The 19,579-nt window shown below is 33.5% G+C and overlaps 5 long non-coding RNA genes across 5 annotated transcripts; 4 read left to right on the top strand and 1 right to left on the bottom strand.

Moving 5' to 3' along the window:
- Positions 1-46: 46 nt before the first annotated feature.
- Positions 47-582, bottom strand: LOC124447310. The gene is made up of 3 exons (XR_006948687.1): positions 497-582; positions 171-317; positions 47-91 (listed from the first exon to the last, which is right to left on the bottom strand). It is a non-coding gene; the product is annotated as an uncharacterized LOC124447310 (long non-coding RNA).
- Positions 583-2,489: 1,907 nt separating this feature from the next.
- On the top strand, positions 2,490-3,306 carry LOC124447307. Its single transcript, XR_006948684.1, has 3 exons — positions 2,490-2,549; positions 3,095-3,118; positions 3,231-3,306. It is a non-coding gene; the product is annotated as an uncharacterized LOC124447307 (long non-coding RNA).
- A 231-nt stretch (positions 3,307-3,537) lies between these two features.
- Positions 3,538-4,070, top strand: LOC124447304. Its single transcript, XR_006948681.1, has 3 exons — positions 3,538-3,566; positions 3,672-3,833; positions 4,058-4,070. It is a non-coding gene; the product is annotated as an uncharacterized LOC124447304 (long non-coding RNA).
- A 657-nt stretch (positions 4,071-4,727) lies between these two features.
- On the top strand, positions 4,728-5,187 carry LOC124447306. The gene is made up of 3 exons (XR_006948683.1): positions 4,728-4,781; positions 4,864-4,992; positions 5,109-5,187. It is a non-coding gene; the product is annotated as an uncharacterized LOC124447306 (long non-coding RNA).
- Positions 5,188-12,176: 6,989 nt separating this feature from the next.
- LOC124447305 lies at positions 12,177-12,676 on the top strand. The gene is made up of 2 exons (XR_006948682.1): positions 12,177-12,217; positions 12,581-12,676. It is a non-coding gene; the product is annotated as an uncharacterized LOC124447305 (long non-coding RNA).
- The last annotated feature ends 6,903 nt before the right edge of the window (positions 12,677-19,579 follow it).

Below are 19,579 nucleotides of genomic sequence, written 5' to 3'. Positions count from 1 at the left end.
ATGTCTCCTTCATGGTACAGGCATGTGTCTTTTTGCAGTTGCTATTTTTTGGAAATGAGCTTTGGTGAATTACTTTCTGTTGAGTGGACACCTTAACAGAATCAAAATACCAGAATAAACCGCTTTCTACAGGCTGCTCTTTTTGTGTAAATTTCCATTTAGGCTCATACCACTTCATATGATTTGTCCAATTGCTGGAGTTTCTTCATTTTTTCGTGCTTTTATTCTTTCTCTCACGTCATGTTGAAATTTCGTTAATCTTTATTTTTCTCTGCTTGAATTGAAGCAATTTTTTGTTCTTCATTAACAGCAGAATACTAATAATCATAAATCAATCCGTTCAATAAAATAGACAAACAACTTTTATAAAGTAAGAGTAAAAATCAGTGTCGTTGACAACTAAATTTAATTTGTTGGAGTTACACAAATGGAGTTACTAATTCATGAACCATGAAAACTCTGTTTCCCATAACCAATCAATTTCATTTCAATGTACCTGTGCATCATGAACTTGGTAACCTTTATGGGTTTCCTGTTCTGCCCACGCTCGACATGGCATTCTGCTGGTTGTGGTGGTGACGGACGTTGGGCTAAAATTCCAGTCGACTTCATTTATACTTCGATATTTAAAACACCTGTTTGCAACATCTTCAATTATATTCTATAATCTTCGATATAAATAAATCTCCACCAAGCCAGCAAAAGCTGCTGGTAATAAAAGACAAGAAACAACCATTACATTTCAAAAGAGCCGCCATTTTTTAAAATGACGTCATTACAATCTCAACATGGCGGCAGCGGGGATTGATTTTGGATACACTAGTATAGTTATTGGTGCTTGTAAGGTGTATAAATTTTTGTGTTTAAGTCTAATAATTAATCTAAGCTATGCAGATAGTATATAGTTCATTCTAGAGTAATCTCAATATCGGACGAAAAGACCTCTTCAAGGTTGTGTCAGTGTTCAGCATCATGTCAATGACCATTGTTATTGATTCAGAAGTCACTGAAATCAGGAATGATGAGACCAAATGGCATAAAAAAAACACTTTATTTTATGATCATATTGCTTATGCATATCAAACATTGTGCTTTTTCACATCTGTATAAATATGTTATATTCATTCATAAACATTATATTTAGGATGGCCGAATTGAGATTGTAACAACCACAGATACAGGAGAGTGGATTACTCCCTGCAATGGCAGCATTTACTGACAAAGAACAGGTATGGTCATAGAAGCTCAATATTCCAGTAATCTAAATAAGAATTTTTGAGCAATTTTTTGGGAAAAAATTAACTAATATTTTCTTTTCTCATACAATGCATAAAATGTACCACTTTAAATACAAAACTTGACTGTTTTAGTTAGGTGATGTAAATAAGCATTTTATAAATTCAATTGGTTGAGTGTATTGTCCCACACATTACTTTTACATTGTTACAATATAGATCATTGGTACATCTGCTAAACTTGGTTTGATAAGAAACTCTACAAATACCATCACAAACATCAAAGCAATGTTGGGAAAAGAGGTATTTCTAGTTCTAGTGCTGTTTAAATATTTAAAAATGGTATGTGCAGTGGCATAGCTAGCCTTCATATCTGGTTGTGCTATAAAAAATTCAGAACATTAGCATCATTTATTTCATGAGAAATGTATTGTTTTTAGAGCAAAGTCCTCTTGAAAACCGTACCTAAAATATTAATCGAGGGATGTTTATCTCATATATTTAGTTGTGCTTGATTGATTTCATTTGAAAGAGAATTGTCTCAGAAGAAATTGGTCGGTCACAACTGAATATATGAATAAAACATCCCTCTTCATTAAAGTTCTAGTGATGGCTCTGACCTCATGGTACATAAATCAAAGTTGAATAGGAGTTAATGGAGAAATGTATGAAATATATGTACAATGAAACATTTTATGGTTGATTCAAATTTCTAGCCATTTAGGAGAGTCTCAATGGTATAAAGGTCAAATGCAATGCCTTTAAATATTGTTTAGTTTGTATGCCAAATTAGATGTTCCAATGAAATTGACCAAATAATAATGAGATACTGGCAAGTGCAATTTTAGTGCATGTTTGAATTGCAACATTTGTGATTATGTTTTTCATCGCCATTGTGGGATGGATGCAAACAGCTCCTATTTTAATAGTTATTTACAAAAATTTTTTGCCCTTTACTAATGCTGCGTGTATGTTTGTATTTATATATTTTATCATGTACCAAAGTGTTTATTTAAATTTTAAGTTTATCAGATGAATTTTTTACGATATGGCCAAACGTTCCCTGGCAAAGGTTTGTGTTTTCATTTCAATTATTGAAGGTAGAAATTTTGTTTTAGAAAAAAGATTTCCACAATAGATACATTTTTATGATGATGTGCCACTATGCCCTCAAGACAATATTCACTTTACTTTGTCAACGTCTTTCTTAGATTATTCGAAGAGTGGGTAATATTTTTTCAAGTCACTCAAAAGGAAAGCAGATTCTTGTATCACCATCTGATATCATCCTTAGTATGTTCAAGAACATTTTAAGTAAGTTTTTATGTTGATGGATTTTGATTTAAGTTGATGTGCAACATTGATATTCTTACATGTTTCTAAATGTAGATCATCCAGGTTGGTTTAGTCCTGAGAAGGACTGTTTTATTGTTGACTGATGTTTCGACAACTTTAGTCATCTTCAGAGTCAATATTACTTGGTTACAGGTATTTGACTCTGTTACACTACTGCAGCTGTCGAAACGTCAGTCAACAACAACAAAACAGTCCTTCTGTGACTATACCAACCTGCACGATCTACATTTGCAAAACATGTAACGATACTCCCGCGTTCAAACCATTTACTTTATTGATATTCTTCCTATGAATTAAATTTGGTTTTTTCGTTTTCCGGGTTTTTTTATTGTTTTTCGTTCTATTTGTCATGGTTGCTTGAATGTCTTGAGCTGTACGTTGTTAAATATATTATTATCATGCGTGAATATTTACATAAATAGACATTTTGGTGTAGAAAGTATCCAAGCCTGTCGATGGTAGCGAGGCTAATCAACTTGTCTTGACTGTTCCTTACATTTCAGCGAAAAGCAGAGATTTGAGATGAAGTAAGAACTTACATTGTGAGCTATGCGTTGTTCGCCTTTGAATTAAGTGTATTTTATATCCAAGATAAGGACGCATATGCGTATTTATGAGCATTAAGAATCGTTAATTTAGAAATTCCGCTGAGAAAGTTGTTTCATGTTCTGCGAGTGATTCACGAACCTACTGCTGCTGTTTTAGCCTACGGTATGTGTTATAACTCAGCTTTATTTACTTATTATTTCACGAACCTACTGCTGCTGTTTTAGCCTACGGTGTGTGTTATAACTCAGCTTTATTTACTTATTATTTCATGTCTATTTCATCTTTATTTTCTCAATTATTTCCTATATGTTGTATATACTGGAAAGGATGAGTTGTCGCTGATGTTATAGATTTGCTTTGAAATTTTAAAATTGTCTTTTGAAAAAATTCTCATAGGTATTGACAGGACGATCCTTCTGTAAATAGGTGCGTCTTCTTCGATGTAAATTTTTATTCTGAAATAGTCATGTTTTACACAATGGAAATGTACAGGACAAACTCCTATTTACTTTTCTCGAAAATTGTTTATAGTTTGGTTTTGGTTTATCATCTTGGAGGAAGAACATTACAAGTCACCCTTATTTCTGTAAACAGTGGAATGTATAAAATTTTGGATTCGTTTTATAATAATTCCATTGGAGGAGAAAGTTTTGATGAGGTTTTAGTTTCACATTTAGCAGATGAATTTAAAAGGTATATGTCGCTTGAATTAATTTCTGACGATTTTTTCCCATATCAACGTGGAATTTTATATCTTTTGTAATTGATGCAACTATAAAATATGTATGTTTATGAATGAACTATATTTTAATCTTTACAAAAATAACTTGTTTTGATTTCTAAAAAATATTCACATTTTTATTATACTTTTTCCTGCTTACTGATTGCTTTACATTTTATCTTACGTACGTATGTAGAATATGGAAAGACTATAAGAAAATAAAAAGCTATAGCCAAACTTCGCTGGGGCAGAAATATGTAAACATGTTTTATCGTCTCATGCTACGGCGATGTGTTCTGTGGAGTCACTTCATGATGGAATTGATTTTCAATGTAATGTCTCCAGGTAAGTTAAGGATATTTTCCTTGAACTTTGTTAATCTAAACATCCATTTTTACTCTGTCAATGTGTGCAAAAAGTTTATTCATGTTTAAAATAGTGTCCAAAGTTCATCAAACTAGCGCAATTTTGTGTAGTCTGCCAATGTTAATCTATATACTTGTTGTCAGCCAATGATACTTATTCTATGTATTGTTTTAGCCAATGATACTTATTCTATGTACTGTTGTCAGCCAATGACTTTAACGCTATGAAATGTTCTCAGCAAATGATACTGTCTTCAAACTATAGCCAACAATGTCAAGCCAACAACGCTAACTCTATATTTTATGTCGTCAGCTAATGATTCTTGCGCTTTGTATTGTTGTCAGGCAATGATGCTGCAGCTTACTATTTGATGGAAAATTTTCTTTTTTTCTTGGTGAATTTTTCATAGTAAAATGTTTTTGAATGCCTTGTATTTATTCTACGTCTATGCAGAGCAAGATTTGAATCGCTAAGTTCTCAGTTATTTCAAAATTGTGTAACCTGTTAACGATTTGATGGAGAAATGCAACGTGAATCCTGCAGATATTGATAAGGTAGAAATGGCGGCAATGCAATGTTGACGCTGATTTACATTTCTATTTCCAACACTGAACACATGTTATTTTCAATTTCTAGGTGATTTTGTGCGGTGGGTCAACTCGCATGCCAAGAATCCAAACGCTACTACAAAAATATATTCAAAGGAAAAGAAATGTTAAAAGAATAAGTCCTGAAGGTGTTGTTGCATATGGTGCAGCCATACAGGTACGTAATGCCATGGAAAATATTGGTGAATAGCATCTAAATTTCCTATTTATTTCATACACTAACCCAACCCAATGCATTGCAAACCGCATATATTAATCATATTTTTATCTAAGGCATCGTTGCTTCAAGGAAACAAAATGAAAACATTCATAGTCATCGTATTACTTGTACTTCTCGAGCAATTGCAATAAAGGTAAACAAATGATCAAATTAACAATAATTATTTGACACTCGGTTGTAGAATAGCTTTTCAACCCACAGTCAACGCGTGGAACAAAAAGTTTTTATTTCTATACATTCTTCGTAATTTTATTTAGGTAAAGATGATGACAACACAAATTATTTTATGACCGTCATTCCTCGTTTAACACCCATTCCAGTAAAAGAATTCATAAATTTATCTCTTCACAAGACAATCAGGTACTTATGATGATATCTTGGGTATTATTTTAAAAGTGTTTCTTAGGTACCAATGATGATATCTTGGGTATTATTTAAAAGTGGTTCTAGGTACTAATGATGATATCTTGCATTATTTTAAAAGTGGTTCTTAGGTACTAATTATGATATCTTGGGTATTACTTTAAAAGTGGTTCTTTAAGGTTTACTAATCTTTATTTTATGACTCACAATTATTACGTATGTTACAAAACTAAATTATTCTCGGGTTAGCAAATAATATTTACAAATAATAGAATAGACAGTTGAATGTTTTAGAGTATCATTGTTAACCATGCACTATATGCATCTTGTGCTTATTTTACATACAAATAGCTACTGCAATTTACACTTGCATAATTAACCAACGATAATTTTGATTATTTTTAATGATAAATTCCTGTCGTCTGATATCTATTTTTATAAGAATAGCTAGTAAACGGCGTGTTTCATATTACTTGTATTTTGAACACTCTTTTCTGTTTTGAATAGCTTTTTGATAGAGTTAAGTATATTCTTATACATACAGCGACATCTTTCATAGTAATAAATATCCTATTTTATAGTTAATTTTATCTTCAAATGAAGTTCGTAATACCAATATTTGGTGGAGAAGGAAATGTGTATTTTCTTGCTTAGATTAGATTTTACAAATACAAATACTGGGTTAAATCATTATTCTTATAACAAACACGATGGAGGTCTTCATTTTAAATCATTCGTAGAGACCAAGGACGTCCAATCAAATTCTATATGAAACGATTACTCTACAATACTATAAGAATTTATCTGCCAAACAAGTGGTTGCTGACTATTTAAATTTTAAAGTTCAAGTTAAACTCATTATAAAACTTGATGTTGATATTTTATTGAATTGAACGATTGATCAGCACATGTATGATTATTTTGTATTTGAATTTTGGTTTTAGGAAAGTATATGTGTCGAAGTTTATGAAATTTTGAAGATAATATCCAACAAACGAACGAGCTTCAGCAAAGGTGCTTTATCTCTTTTTTTTCATTTTTGACTTTTTTCTTTTGTTCTTTCATGTAATAAAAATGTTTTCTCTCAGGTTGTTTGGATGAGCTGCCATCATTACCAAAAGGGGAATGTAAATTTTCAGCATCCTTCCATGCAAAAAGTGTGAGTAATAGCTACATTATTATTTTATTTAATATAATGTTTGGCCTTTATTCTGGATAATATTTCTGTTTATAACTACCGAGAGGGAGGGCAGGAGATTTAATACGACATCAAGACTTATTAAAATGACTACCCGAGAGGAGGGGTGGGGGAGGGAAGACGGAGATTTGATATGACACCAAGAGCTATCTAAGCATATATATATTTAAGTCTATCTTAGGCTCACCAGAAATAGTGAATCTTACTATCTGACCCCATTCACTTTTCCATTTACTGCATGTTTGGAATTTGGCAGTAAAATTTCAATGGCATTGTCAATAGGTATCTTGACTCTTTCTTTTGATTGTGTATCATTTGTATTTTGTGTCATTGTGTGGTTTTAGAGATGGTTCCTTTCACATTCACATCTCTGAGAAAAACATCAGGAAAATCTGTTGGAGTTACTGTTGATCATAACTAGCAATTGAACATTATCACTAAGAAACATTTGTTTCCACAAAAAATTTATACATTAAAATTGCTATTTAGCAAAATATTTTACCTTTTATTTTTCTGCGCAACTTCGTGCGTAGATAAATTTAATGACTCAATGAAGAAAAATTGAAAACACGTGTTCCATGTCATCTTTCATACTTAAACATGTCAAATTTTATTTTCTGCGCAATATATGAGTAATCTGTTTGGTAAACGAAACAGGTTAACCAAACGCTTGTAAAAATCTGTTGGTGATCTATTCACTGGTGATTACTTTAATTTGACATTAAAACGTCATCACTCAGAAGTAGAACGTTCGATTTTTCTCAGAACATTTTTGTTATTCAAGCATATTTTGACGTATTTGTGCAAATTGTTAAATAGTTTTTCAGGTCCGTACATGCGAATGAGATCAAGATTCCAACTGTCAATTTCATTATTTCTTCTACATACCAAGCATGATATTTCTTTTATTTACCATTTTACTTCTCATTTCTAAAAATATGGAGTGTGTCTTATCATCGTGCACAGGATCATGTGTAGGTAATCAGCTTTTTTTGTTGTTATACTATAATTTTTTTTATATATTATACACATTAACAAAAAGGGCTTGATTCTGAGTAAATTAAGAAAAATTTTTCTATCATTAACATAAAATCCAATAATAATAATGAACAACTTGAAACATTTCTGGGTATCGTAGCATGCATAAATGAATAAAGAAATATTACCAAAGTTTTATATGTAAGTACTATCGGTTAATACTTCCTAATTAATCATTATTGCTAGCATAATACCATGCATACTGAAAGATGACTTCAAAGTTTTGATTCGTTTTTTCAACATGATTTTTTCATTGTCTGTAGATCATTTTAACTCTAACTACGTCAATGCATTGCTTGAATTTGCGTCTTTATCTCGTATTTTATCAAAGGCAAAACTACTTTTCTGTCAGCCACGTGGCGCCACTTAGCCAACATGTCGTTTTTATTTCTTTGTGAACATTTTCAAACAAAAATACTCAATAAAATCATTCGGTAGATTTTTGTATTTGGAGTATTTTTATATGACATAAGCATGGCTGCATTTATCAAAGTATAAATTAAAACTAATTGTTGCCTTGTGTAGAGGCCTGTTTAAATTGTTGTGCATTTGTTATGCATTTCCAAATTTTTTGATAGAATAGGTCTTCAATTTTCTTAGGGGATTTAGAACCATATAGGAACGAAATTAAAACGGTGTCATGAAACAGGTTGTTAACTAAACGCTTGTACAAATCTGCTGGTGATCATTCACTGGTGATTATTTAATTTGACATTAAAACGTCATCACTCAGAAGTAGAACGGTTCGATTTTTCTCAGAACATTTTTTTGTTATTCAAGCATATTTTAACGTATTTGTGCAAATTGTTAAATAGTTTTTTCAGGTACGTACATGCGAATAAGATCAAGATTCCAACTGTCAATTTCATTATTTCTTCTACATACCAAGCATGATATTCCTTTTATTTACCATTTTACTTCTCATTTCTAAAATATGGAGGTGTCTTGTCATCGTGCACATCCTTTAAATGATGCCTTATTCAAAACTATATACATATATGTATATATAAATTTAAATAAAAAAGTACACAAGGCATAAACACAGTGTTGTGAATAATTTCATGATATTATTTTTTATGATTTAGTACATATAGGTATATAGGTATCTTACCAACCATACAAGGCATACGATGACTTTTATGGTTGGTTAGATTGTAATGGAAGGAGAGGATAATAGACTTCAAAGCAAAGAAATAGAGTGAGAAAGGATATGCTGTTCAAAGTTGTCAAAAGTAGCAGGTCCTAGTGATACAACTCTTGGAGTGTAGAAGTGTCTAGAAGAAGTATCTGTTAAGTTTTTTACTCAGGTTGAGTTGGGCTTTTTTTGTTCTTGAGGGTGGGAGAAGACACTCGACGAATGGAGTAGAAGTGTATTGTACATCCATACAATAAAATTATGAAAAACAGTAAGAAAAGCTAGATAATGTGTAGAAATAGGCATCTCTGAGCATACATATACCATATGTAGAAAATGGAGAAAAGAATCAAGTGTGTTGTGTGTTAGAGTATCAGCTAGAATAAAAAGACAGTTTAAAAGATAGTTTAGGAAGAGCTGGAGGTTTCAGAGATGAAGATAGTTTGATGTTTTCTTTAGGAATAACAAGGTTAGACAGAATCAAGAATAACGCCCGTATTCCTAAAGGCTCACTCGATTGATTGTTTGATTTGAAATATCTAAGAGAAAATCTTGTCTTAGATGGAGAAATGACTTTGCCAATGATTAGAGTGTGATATTTATGTCGCACCAAATGAGTGTGAAGGCGTGTGAGCTTTATTGAGTGTGAGTGTGAGTGGAGGTTTTAGAATATGGGCATAAGGTTCAGCTCATGTTAGATGTTTTGGAGAAAAAAACCAGTGTGGCTATAGGGTAAGATGATTTGTCATGTACAGAGAAGGATATTGAGAATATAGGTACAAGGATGTTAAGTTAAGAAATTTTTCAGGTAAGAGGCTTAGAGGAAAGGTCTTAGAGGAGGTATGACGTGAGGACAATGTTTTATATTTTAGATAATGAAGCATTTATTTTCCAACACCAATCATGTTGCATCAAAAATCGCATTCTATTCATCACTAAGTTAAAGTAATAATGAGGATTTCTCTGAACAAAAAGATATCTCTGTTTTTGACGATAGTCAAATATTTTCTATTCTAAATATATTATGAGCCATGTTTACATTTCGATGTCATGCATGTGGCGCTCTTTTGTTGCAATTGTAATTGTAAAACATTTAGTGAATCTATATATATAATATAAAATAACGCGAATTCATGCTTCATCTAATAAAAATGTAGACATTAATCATATAGATACGAGGTCCACGGAAAGTTTCCGTAAGACATTTTTCCACAAAAGCCACTTGACCTGTCTGACAAATATTATCAACACAAAGAGATTGTGCAACAATCAAAATTCATCCTAATATCAGGTGCTGCTCCTCAATGTATTGATATGCAATTGTGTAATGGACCTCCTTTAATCCAACATGCGGTTTGCCATTACCCTATATGTTCTGTACCATCTCTTCCCGTCATGGAAGTACCTTCCGAAAATAAATTAACGAATGCTGTAAACACTGAAAGACCACCTCTCGAATCTGTAAAAGTCAACCTACTCCATCAGTTTGTGACACCAATAAATCTGATCCTAATTCGCATCTCTGAACTCAACTCCTAAACCGTCATCTTCATCCATTCCCACGGAAGGACCACAACCTTTTAACTTTTGACAACTAAACACCCTAGCGAGAGAGAAAACAACAGGAAGTTCTCAAGCATCAAGTACTATTTATCCGCCAACACAACCTTTTAACTTTTGACAACTAAACACCCTAGCGAAGAGAAACTACAGGAAGTTCTCAAGCATCAAGTACTATTTATCCGCCAACACAACCTTTTAACTTTTGACAACTAAACACCCTAGCGAAGAGAAAACAACAGGAAGTTCTCAAGCATCAAGTACTATTTATCCGCCAACACAACCTTTTAACTTTTGACAACTAAACACCCTAGCGAAGAGAAACTACAGGAAGTTCTGAAGCATCAAGTACTATTTATCCGCCAACACAACCTTTTAACTTTTTGACAACTAAACACCCTGGCGAAGAGAAAACAACAGGAAGTTCTGAAGCATCAAGTACTATTTATCCGCCAACACAACCTTTTAACTTTTTGACAACTAATTACCCAACCAAAACGACACAAACAGAAAGTACTCAGGCTGCAAACACTGTTTATGAAACAACTAAACATCCAGTATTTACCCAACAACCAAGCAGTAGTACCCCTTCACAATCCAATAACAACCAACACAGCCAAGCAACAACACGCAAGCACATCCCATTGTCAACCAGCAACGTCCAGGTAAAAGCAAGTATCGACAACCTTATATCAATTTGAATAAACCCGTGACTACAAATGGTCTTTTTGTAGTTCCATGCAATGTTAATAGAGAAGTCAAAGCTTGTGGTGACAAAAATCACGTCATAGTTACTATTGATGTACCAGTTGGTGCTGTAGCGTTAAAACGTGCTTTTAAATTGCGTAAAAGGCCCACAAGACCCCCGATTTTAAATGGTAAGTTATCTTCGCCACTTTTGAGACATCTGGCATGTAAATCAAAACGTTTCTTAACTTTCTTTACGCTACTTTGAATGATAACTTTGATCCCCGTTCTTGTTAGGTGTAGGTGAATGAGCATACGCGAACGTTGTGTAATGTTCATAAAATGCTACGTAAAATTTTCTGTTGTAGATATCTTCAATTTTTGTCCTGTTTCATTTAAGAAGAAAGGCTGTTATCGAAATAATCATCACGGTGATTATCATCTTCACGAGCTACTCTTCACAGATCGTGACAGCTCTTCCAGTGCGTTTTCTGGAATCAAAAGTTTAAAATGACTTTGCAAAATTATGTCTTAAAGTTGATTTGTCGATGTGCAGAGAAAGCTAATCAAAACCAATTTACATATTTTGCCATTCAGCACAATGGTATGATGATGCTATACTATTTTATACATCCGTTATCTTTTTGTAGTCCCTTCGCGAATTTGAAACAAATAAGAAACTAGCATGGTCTAACATAGGCTAAAGATAACGTTAGTACATGACTGCATCGTTATAGCAACCAGTGGGCTTGAGCGTAACCAGCTTGCAGGTTTTAGTACTGCGATGTAAAGATGAGGATATTGCCATTATTTTATCGGCAAAAATATTAATTTCAACACTCACTCAAAATAGTTTCGTTTGAACGGTGTTATTTTCATCGAATGTAAGATTTTTCATAAAATGTGGTAATCAGTCGTAAAGATAAAACATTTTTTGATGTTTTTAAAAATTACCGTTTGATACAAATACATCGATAAAAATTTTACTCATTTTTTTGATTTGTTAAATTGTGTGTTTATTATTTATAGGAGATTGTAAGAGTGGAGATCAAACATCGCTGAACAATTATAAAAAGTGTAGAAAAGTCGAAAGCATGCATTTCTCATGATCTATCACCTTGTGAAGATATTAGTTCTGTATGTGGGAAAAAATGGTTCTAACTTTGTGTACGAGATAACTGGTATGTCTTGCTTACAGTTAATATTAGTGATAGTAAGTACATATATTATTCACAGCAAATTCGCAGTCTTTTTCTATTCCATAATCACTTTGTTCATTATGAATCTGTCTTCCTTAGTTTTAAAAGTGATATTTTACTTCATGAAATTTCTATTTTGATTTTAAAATAAGTCGCGATAAGAGACAAATCGACTTTTTTGTCCAAACACACGTGCTTCCAGGAAGTCGCCATTATTGAACAAGAAAAAAGTGCGAAATGCTCAATTCAAGTGGCCCATACCCTTTTAACGTCGCATAAACTTGACCCCGTGCATCTAGGCCTGCATATGAACCATACAAATTGCATTACATTATACATTTCTAGGAGGTCCTGGCCCTGAGAAAAAGAGTTTTATTGCCTTCAAAGAAACTGTAAAAGAACGTTGAGAAAAATATGAAACACGAGCTTAGAAATCGCAAATTGAATTAATAACGTAAATTGTAATATGGTTGTTTGATTCTCTAAGTTACCTTTCATTTACAATGACTCAAATTTCATCTCATTAAAAATCGTATGATTATAGTCATTTATAGTTAATGAGAGCCAGTCAGAGATTCTGTGTTATTATTTGACAGTGATCCATTAGTCAAAAGCTTAGATTGTTCATAGTTTTGGGCGTAGGCAGAGCAAGCTGTGGATCAGAGAAACAACAGGATTAGTGGATTACAGGTTTTCGGTTATTGGAAAAAGATCGTGTCTGTTGGTGGACCTTTCTTATCGCGACACACACGCCGCTCGGCTCCCGGCAATAGACGGGAAAATGTTTCTAGATAGATTTAATGCACTCTACTACTAATGTCCGTTAATTTCTATAAGCTATACACTTCTATTCCTTCGAAATAGACTGTTGTATGTAAATATAATGCATACTGATTTCAGTGGCGTCACCACAAAAATATCATTGAGGAGATTCTCAAAGTGAGGAATATTGCGAATCCAATATTTTAGGAAACGGCGAGTTTCACTTTTGAAAGCACATTTAAAGCTGCATACCTACTTTATATGAACGGGTTTTCCGGTTGAATGAATAAGGTAATAGCTAATAATTCCCAATTCCCAAAAAGAAAATCATTAGCTTAGTGTTATTTTTGAAAAATTCAGTCTAATAGCTATGATATTTTAGGATTTCTAATACCGTATTGTACATCATTGCAGTTCCAACGAGTCTTAAGCCCCGATCATATAGGTAGACACTGTTGGACAAATTAGATACACGAATTTTATTTTCAAAGTTACACAGCTTTTTGTTTATTGTGATATTGTGGATGCTTTGATTCCACAAGATATTCTCTCCCAAGAAGTTTGAAGATTGAAAACTTGGGTTGATTTTCAACGTTAGTCGGGCAAAAGTACAAGTGAAAGAAATTATTACGTGTAATTTGAAGTCAAGAAATCTGGTGAATGGGAAAAATATTTGCTGTCTCCTTTCCTCTCCTTCCTTCCCCGAGAAATTATAGATCCCTGGCCGTATGCGTACCTTATTTAGCCCATAAGACATACCGGGAGTAAACATTAAAAATTGTGGTTGGAGAAACCGGAAACGCCTTTTCTATATTTGAAATAGTGTCTCCTAATATCTCATGTAATTCCCATGTTCACAGTAATATACATGTCGACACCAATTTCTAAGTCACGTGATGAGTAAATATTTGTTATTTACTCATATTCTTAGAATCTTTGTTGCGAAAACTTAGATTGAGTTTGCAAGCTCGTAAGCTTCATATCGTGACGTTTCCCAGTCTATATTTGCCATAAAATTCAGGTAACATTCTTCAATGTGCATTTTGTAATACCTTAACGTAAATGAGTTCATTATTTCATATTTATTTCGAGCATGTTGAATTACTGGAAATACTTTAGTCAACTGTATATTATAAACCCTAACAACATCTTTCCAAATTCTAGTCGCTTACTCATTTTGTTTTTGTACGGAAAAATATTGTCGAGGCTTAGAGAGTTTCGGTAAAACTATACCGATTGTAATGTTTACGAATAAGATTCCAATTGACGTGTATTACGAAGATAAACAACGGCATCAGAACAGCAATATTTGAGAAGAAGCGTAGTCAGCCGTTCTCTTTAATGAACAGAATTTATATTAATGTTGATCAACGACCATACGACCGATATTGATCTATATTTAAAAATAAAATAAAGTGAGTGTTTGAGATAATTGGTAGAACAAGTAAGACCAGCAGAACAACAGCGCTGCCATATGGTTCTCTGAACACAGCATTCTACCAGTGAAATTTTAATCATTAACCAAAAGTAAACGCTTGCATTCCAAACTGGTACTGTTGGCAAACTCGTAGATTCTAAATATTTTATATGGTTCTTGTGACTTCACACGATCGCAATGTAGTAAGAGCAAAACGAAAGGAGAATATAATTGCTGATGAAATTGAAAATATCAGATGATAAAGTCCCAGCGTTCGAACTTATGTTAAGTTAAGGTTGGCCTCATATGTTAGAGAGGGACAACGTTGGTGTAAATTCTTAAAAACGACGATGAGCTGAAACTATTTTACTTGAATAAATCATGAATAGAAATATAAACAAAGAACTAACTTGCAGCTAAATCAGAGATCGGAGCACAGAAGCCATATTGAAATTTTCACGTGAAACGTGAACTGAAAGATAAATATTAAATGTCACCATCAAAGTTACGCGCGAATTGTTTTGTCGTCTGGCCGCGAAATATGATTTTACCCACTTTTAACTTTTTGTAAAAACATCATCGTATGCGCATCAGAGGCGGATTTAAACTTAGTCAACTAAGTCGGGCGACTAACGTATTAACGTGTCACTTTCAAAAATTCCGTGGCTATTCCTTAAATTATAACACTTGAGCTTTAAAATTTCTAGTCTGAAGATCTGAAGATTTCTAGTCTAAAGATCTGTTTTATTAGATCTGAACCATGTGGAAATTGTCTATACAGCTCTGCTTCTCTGGCCTTGGTTGAAGCAATGCTCTCATTCACACTTTGAGAGCTATGGTATCTATAGAGCTTTTATATATGCAAATTATTATTGTTATCATCCAATATTCACTTCCACCTTAGAGAAGCATGGTGACAAGGTCTCTGTTAGTGCAAAAATGTTTTGGCTATGTCCTGTTGTTTTGAAAGTGTGGATTCACGTTTATCAGGGCTTGATCTTGTTAAATGGAAGCTCTTTGCAACTGTAGAGATAAAATTTGGGGTAGTTTTTGTGTATACTTGCTCTCCTCAGTTACTAATAGAATCATTTCTTTGATGCATCCTGATTGTGGAGAAGTTTCTTTTAAGTTGTTATTCAACCAAATTATTTCACCTTGTCTTCCTTTTACCAACACCACCTACTCAATATAACTATTTATACCTCTTGTTTTGTTCTACAACTGTATTGACTTCTAGTAAAGTCTTTAAGCCAAATCACTTTGCACCTCTTATTTTCAAACCTATCAGTAAACTAAAAGAAAGGTTCTGCTTTGTTAGAAAAAGCTAACAAGAAAATTCCTCATGTTCAGGCAAGTTGAAAGAGAGAGTCTTCTACTGTTAACATTTCTAATTTTTTTCAACCAGTTTCAACCCCAGCAAGTAATAAGGCTAAACAATTTATTTTGCCCAAATTATTTAGTACTACACAAACACAATCAACACAAAAGGTGCCTGCCATCACTAGTCTTGGTTTAATACATAACCCAAAACAAGAACTTTTGCAATCATTTTCATTAGATTTTTCACAGCAATATCCAAATGATGTGAGATATTTTAGAGAAAAAGCTAGAAATATGAATGATTCTCAAAAGCTCCAGCTCATTCACAATGTTTTAAACCGAATAGATCCTACCCATTTCCTAAATCAGCTGATGGTCGATCTTTTCTTTATTCGTGGCTGGAAGATTATTCTTGGTTGTGTTATCCCCTTCTTTGATGGTGCTTTTGTCTGCCTTGTGTTTTGTTTAGTGATCAGTTTCAATAAAAATACAAAAATTAAAAACTTTTAGTGAACCAATGACATATTGGCCTGATGCTAAAGCTTGCTTCCAAACGCCATATTGGTTTGAGTTCTAAGGCTCTCACCAGAGCAGGTTTGCATGAAAGCACACGTAATAAATATTTGTCATTAGTTGGTCAGGCATCAGGAGAAGGACTGCAGATTGAGGTGTTGATTGATGAGCACAAACAGCAAGTCATCAGGCAAAATAGGGAAAAACTTGTATCAATAATTGATACTATTAAACTTTGTGGTAGACTTGGGTTAGCATTAAGAGGGCACCGTGATGATTCTTCATATCATCCGGAGGTTGGTTCTTACTCAAAAGGTGGTGTTGGTAACTATGTTGAATTGTTAAATTTTCGTGTTCGGCTGGACACAGTTTTAGCTGATCATTTGAAAATTGTCCAAAGAATGCTTCTTATATTTCAAAGACTACTCAAAATGATCTAATTGCTGCTTGTGGACAGGTTATCACTGAAAAAATAACTAGTGAAATAAAAATAAATAAATTTTTTAGTATAATTGCTGATGAAGCAGCAGATTCTGCAAACAAAGAGCAGCTTTCTCTTGTGATTCGTTTTGTAGATAGCAATAGGAATGTTAGAGAAGATTTTGTGAGGTTTTTGCACTGCAAATGGGGTTTATCAGGGAAAGTCTTGAGAAATTAATTCACAGTGCATTATCAGAACTAAAATTAAGCATTGAGGATTGCAGAGGTCAGGGATATGATGGAGCTGGGGCTGTTGCAGGGCATATCAATGGTCTTTCTGCACGCATTCTTCGTTTGAATTCTAAAGCAATCTACACCCACTGTTACAGCCATAGGTTAAATCTTGCAATATGTAATTCATGTTCTGTCCCTTTGTCAGAAATGTTTTTAGTCAAATTAAAGAACTTTCTTACTTTTTCAATCTCTGATGGATGGCAAATGTTACTTTCAAAAGCAGTTGAAGACTATTGCCCACATTCAGGTATAATCAAAGTTAAAGGATGTTTGTCGAACTCGATGGATTGAGCGAATAGATGGTCTAGATATATTTCAAGAATTATTCCTTCCAATTTTTCATACTTTAACTGAAATGAGCCATAATGCTGGTCATGTGTGTAATCCAGAAACATCTTCTAAAGCTTCTTCTTTCCTAGCATTGATTTCCACCTTCAGATTTATTGTTAGCCTTGTCATTAGTAGAAATATTTTAGATTTAACACTTCCTGTTACTCAGTTATTACAAGCTAAAACCTGTGATGTTATGGATGGAATGCATTTAATAGAGTCATTAAAAAACTTGGGAATTTTATTGAGGAATGATGTTGATTTATATCATGGTAAATGGTATAGTGAAGCAGTTTCTTTAGCTAAAAACGTAGATGTCGATGAAAAATGCCCAGAACAGCTGGCAGACAAGTTCACAATGAGAATCACCCATCTTCTAGCGCTTCAGATTATTACAAAAGGCTCTCACTATTCCTTTCTAGACCACTTAAACTCTGATCTTCAGGCAAGATTTGATTTTAGTCAAATCAACGTTTATAACGGCTTTAGCGTTGTTCCATCAAAATGATTTCGCTAATTAACAGTCTTCCACCAAACAAAAGAATTGGAAAGAGAATTTTCGTTTGTTTTCAGATTTTACAAAGATGATCTTCCTACCCCTTAGGATTAGATGCTGAATTGAATTATGGGAAAAGTTTTGGATAACATATGAGGGATCATTACTGACAGTGCAGCTTCCACACTTAAAGCTTTAGGGTTTGAAGGTTTTGAGAATATTAAGGCATGTCTATGGTTACTAGCCACTCTTCCAGTTACTTCTTGTGAGTGCGAACGCTCTATTTCAGCACTTCGCATGGTTAAAACTTACAACAGAAGTACGATGGTTGAAGAACGCTTAAATGGACTTGCACTAATGCGAATACATCAGGAAATAGAGCCTACTGTTGATGAGGTGATCAATAAATTTGCGTATGGAAACCGGCGATTAGAACTGAAATTGTAAAAATTTGACTCTTTAGGCTTGGTCATTATAGTTTTGACGAGAAGGAAAGAAAGAGCTTCTAATTTTTTGTATAGTCATGATATCTCATAAATCTTAGTGACAAACGTGTCACTTAGCCTTAATTTTGTATATTAAATAATTTCACTATGGGTAATCCTCTGAGCCTGCGTGAAACCATTTTGAAATTATTTGTATGATGTGTTGCATCATTTTAATATGTCTATTCAAGTTTGAATTAGGAATATTGGATGTAGTATTTCATCTCTTTCTCGTAGCACTTTTTAAAAGAACATTGAAAACGTCAATTTATGTGTGTCATACACAGCACAATTGCTTTTGTATCTCTGTGAAATGGTACAAATATACAACATCTTCTGTCACTAGACTTTTAAAATGACCACCACTAAGGTTGTCGAAACGTCAGTCAACATCAACACCAACAGTCCTTCTAAGGACTATACTAACCAATTGGCGATCTACATCTTAAAAATATATATGATGCGCGTTTTGATGAAGTTACCTAACATACAAGAAATATTCACCTTTGTAAGGTCTTAATTAATGCATATGCGTTTTGATCTGGGAATAACAACAACTTTGTCTAATTGTGATACTTGTGAAGGAACAATTGACCTTATGAAAGACCAAATATTTAACTTCATCATTAACAGGGTTACTGACATTTGGAGTCATGCTCTCAAAGGAATTAATAAGTTAACTGTGTCACCAGTCAATAGCATATCTTTTCCTAAACAATACCTTTTTATAAAAGAAATCAGTTTGAGCTTGGAGTATCGTCAAAATTTATGGAAATTGAATGTTTAGGTCAGCGTTTCGACGTTTTCTTTTAGCGGTGGTTTGTGTTATTTTTCTGTTTAGCTCGGCAAAATAACCATTAGATTCAGATTATGTGTGCATATTCTTGGGGCGAGGTTAAAGGATTAGAATGACAGGATGATGTAGAAAACTGAGCAATTTTAAATCTTTGAAATGTCCCACGTTGTCGCTTTTTCTAATCAAACTCCTGTTGCTTTGTTGCAAAGGTGTGAAAGGCGAGTATCTGGCGCCTTAAAACCAGACTGCTCTCTTTGTTTAAGGCTTCATTACGTTGAGGCTGTCCATGTCGGAATTGCATTTTCGGTGAGTGGGTGCCATTTCCTAGGCATGCTGATGAGCTCTGATATAGGGTGAAACAGTCCTTATAATTCATCATATTAACAATGTTGCGTTAGAATTTTAGCTAATGCGACCACGCCCATTTATTAAAATTTTGTTCGACCACGCCCTTCCGACTAAGGAATTAAAATCCTGGATCCGCCTCTGCGCATTGTCAACTTTCTTGTTC

The sequence above is a fragment of the Xenia sp. Carnegie-2017 genome, unplaced genomic scaffold (assembly GCF_021976095.1).
Source record: "Xenia sp. Carnegie-2017 unplaced genomic scaffold, XeniaSp_v1 HiC_scaffold_22, whole genome shotgun sequence".
NCBI classification, from domain to species: Eukaryota; Metazoa; Cnidaria; class Anthozoa; order Malacalcyonacea; family Xeniidae; genus Xenia; species Xenia sp. Carnegie-2017.
This window is presented reverse-complemented; position numbering and strand designations above follow the sequence as displayed.